This window comes from Protobothrops mucrosquamatus, unplaced genomic scaffold (genome assembly GCF_001527695.2).
Source record: "Protobothrops mucrosquamatus isolate PMUCROS unplaced genomic scaffold, P.Mucros_1.0 scaffold963, whole genome shotgun sequence".
In the NCBI taxonomy this organism is placed as follows: domain Eukaryota; kingdom Metazoa; phylum Chordata; class Lepidosauria; order Squamata; family Viperidae; genus Protobothrops; species Protobothrops mucrosquamatus.
The window spans coordinates 349463-353249 of record NW_015387207.1 but is presented as its reverse complement, the minus strand read 5'-3'; positions in this window follow the sequence as shown (position 1 = coordinate 353249).

Genomic DNA, 3787 nt, shown 5'->3' with positions numbered 1-3787 from the left:
ACGTCTCTCTTTGGTTAGTTTCTCTCTTTGGTTAGTTTCCATCCATTGCTTCTTGTCCTGCCTTCAGGCGCTTTGGAGGATAGCTTGACTCCCTCTTCTTTGGGGCAGCCCCTGAGATATTGGAAGACTGCTATCATGTCACCCCTCGTCCTTCTCTTCATTAGACTAGACATACCCAATTCCAGCAACCCTTATATGTTTCAGCCTCCAGTCCCCCGATCATCTTTGTTGCTCTTTTCTGGACTCTTTCTAGAGTAATAATAATAATAATGATAAAGTTGGAAGGGACCTTGGAGGTCATCTAGTCCAACCCCCTGCTCAGGCAGGAAACCCTATACCATTTCAGACAAATGGCTGTCCAGTTTCTTCTTTAAAACTTCCAGGGTTGGAGCATTCACCACTTCTGGAGGCAGGTTGTTCCACTGGTTAATTGTTCTAACTGTCAGGAAGTTTCTCCTTAGTTCTAGGTTACGTCTCTCTTTGGTTAGTTTCCATCCTTTGCTTCTTGTCCTGCCTTCAGGCACTTTGGAGAATAGCTTGACTCCCTCTTCTTTGGGGCAGCCCCTGAGATACTGGAAGACTGCTATCATGTCCCCCCTCGTCCTTCTCTTCATTAAACTAGACATACCCAATTCCAGCAACCGTTCCTTATATGTTTTAGCCTCCAGTCCCCTAATCATCTTTGTTGCTCTTCTCTATACTCTTTCTAGAGTCTCAACATCTTTTTTACATCGTGGATCAGGAAAAAGTAGGCACTTATCCCTTTTTCTGACACCTGGCAGTTTTTCTAAGCTGAGTTATTTATTGTTTTATACCTGCCCAACTAAGGACTCTACGTTCAGCACCTACAATATTCTCTGTGAACTATTAGGGGCAATAAATTACTGGTTTTAGTTGCCATCTTAAATGAATTCAGTTTAACTTCCAGATCTTGTTCTTATTGAATAAGCTTAATTTTACTTTCTTCCACATTTCTAAATTTCAAGTCAAGATTTTGATGTAGCTAATGCAGATGTCCATTTGCAATAAATCTGTGTCTATACAGTAAGCAAACAAAGCAGAATCTTGTTGTTCTCCACTTATTCTTGTTGGCTGTTCTTCTTGCTTCCCGTTTCTCAATTTTTTTAAAACAATGAAAATGTGTTGTCTCTCTTTTATCCCTCTCCCCACATTCTCCCTTTCCAAATTAGGATTTCTCTAAGTATCAGCACCCAAAGAACCTGCTGGAATTTGATGAAGAGAATTTGACCACAAGCGTCCTCTTTATTCTGGAACAGAAAAACAAACCTGCCCGCCTGCTAACTTTTTCAGCGCATTCTTTATTTGAAGAAGGTGAGGACAGCGATGAGGAGGATGAAGAGGATAATAGTAGCCCCATTCCTTACACGGAAACTCTTCGATTCCAGAAGAAGGATGAGAACTGCTCAACAGTTGAGATGTTTCCAAAATGTTCTGACTCTTCTTCTGGATCTGGCGATTCTCAGCTAAGCGGAGAAGGCTGGCCGCCTGCAACGATGTCAAAGCCCTTTTTTACAGCAGAATGGATGACCATGGAGGCTTCTTCTGGACTCTTTGAGAAGACGTCCCTTTCTGAGGAGCCTGTTATGAATGAATCAGTTAGCTTTGCAGGCGATTTCTCAGCTGCTGGTAGAGAAGGCGAAGAAGTCACAAACAGAGACATTGACTTTTTGAACAAGTTAATGTTCTTAGAAAGCCACGGCCTGGACTTTCCTACAGACTTGAAAATCAGGACTGCAGGAGTCCAATGCAGAGGCGTTTTTGCCAGTCTACAAAACTCACAAACATCTCTTTGTAGTGAGCCCGAAGGACAACAGGTTACAGAAGAAAAAGGAGGTGAAAATGACCAGAGCAATTGTGAGGATCTCCAGCTAGAAAAACCTCTGCTTGATGTGTCTTGTAAAGACAGGGTTGAAAATGGAGAAGGGGTTGAAAACAATACTGTGAAATCTACGCGCCACAATTATCAACCCAGACAGAGACATTACATTTCAAGAAACTGATGCTGGTTACTGGTATATATGCTAAGACTAGAGAGGATCTTACCATGATTTTTCTAAAAGATCCTTTGGTGAGAGTTGCACTTTAAAAATCCCAGAAGACTGCATATGTATATATTAATACATACAGTTTCACTTAAAAATCCCCTTCCCTGGAGCTCTTTGGAATCAGAATGAACCAAAGAACACAGGTAGTATAGTTAACAGTGTATTTCTAGGTTGCCATATTCTTACATTGCATCTTATTTTAAAAACAAAACGAAGCAAAGCTGAACATCCCTAAGCAAAATTCCACTGAGATTCAAAACCGGAACAGCAGTTTTCATTGTTGATTTTGTCATGGAAATTGGAATTTTGCTATGGAAAATTGGGATTTTGTCCTGGACAAGTGAGCATTCTTTCCCAACTGAGTAGTGTTCAGCTTGAAAATATCTACCCATATTTTGGATAGCCGTGTCCTTTTCTCCATTTGTGAATAGTTGGGTATGTTTTCCCTGCCTGCTTTAAGTCTTTTTGAACAGTAAATTCCAATCAGAATCGTAGCTAGCATTCACAAGTCTGTTTCAGTGTTCACAAATTGGATTTATCTTGCTGACCCCAATATGTGAACAAATAACAGTTCAGTCTGGGATCAAGAACTGAGAACAGAAAATACAGAAGATTCTTGTGGAAGTGTTAAGGCAGGGGTCTTCAAACTTGGCGACTTTTAAGACTTGTGGACTTCAACTCCCAGAATTCCTCAGCCAGCATGGCTGGCTGAGGAATTTTGGGAGTTGAAGTCCACAAGTCTTCAAGTTGCCAAGTTTGAAGACCTCTGTGTTAAGCCAATCCAGACTGGTGCTATTCTTTTAAAACTGAAAGGTGCACTTTCTAGAATTAAGGAAGGCATAAAGATAATCTCTTCCTCTTTGGAGAAAGTTTTTTTTAACCTTGCACTATGCCCCTGATGACTTTTTTTCATTAACTCATTGGAAAGAGAAGAAAGAAATATCAGATATGCTCTTCATTGTGCAATTGTCTCCACACAAACGTGGATCTAAGTTTATATTGAACTGAAGTACCAACAAAGGAGAATCTCTGTAGCTCAGGGTTGAAATGAGGTGTCCCTGCCCAACTAGGTAACATCGCCAGTGCTATTGCTGATAGATGCTAGTGATGCTATCACTGATGTTACCTGGTTTGGGCCATGAAATGTAAGAAAACAAGCAACTCGGGGAGCACCAAGGACCCCTAACTGTGAAGTATTTCAAACCAAGAGCCACTCTCAGGTTCTAAATATTTTTCTAGAAGGTGTGTTTTTGTGTTATGTACCTTCATTTATATCTCATATTGAGATTGCCATGTTGTGTCCCTCATTGGTTGGGGCAGCAAAATTCATAGACTGGGAATTCTGGGAAATGAAGTCTCCAAGTCTTAAAGTTGCCAAGCTCGGACGCCCCTGAAATAAACAGTTTGGGCAGTTGAGAGAAGGATGGCATAAGAAAAAAGCAGAGTCAAGCACGTTAAGAGAATGCTCCATTTTTCTCCTTGTTTGTAGACATCTTCTTTTCCTCCTTCCTTCAGGGCTCCCAAGCTTTGTCAGGGGATGTCAGGATGTGATTTCATCCAATTGATGATGTTAATTCCTGTTTTTAACATGGGAGGTTCCTTCGATCAGTTTAGAGTACACTGGATGCTTCTCTTGGTCATGTCTTAAGAGGGGACCCACTACTTACCTAAAGCTGCTTTTCAGTTTCTCTTGTAGTGCTTCCTCACCAAGCTGAGGGCAT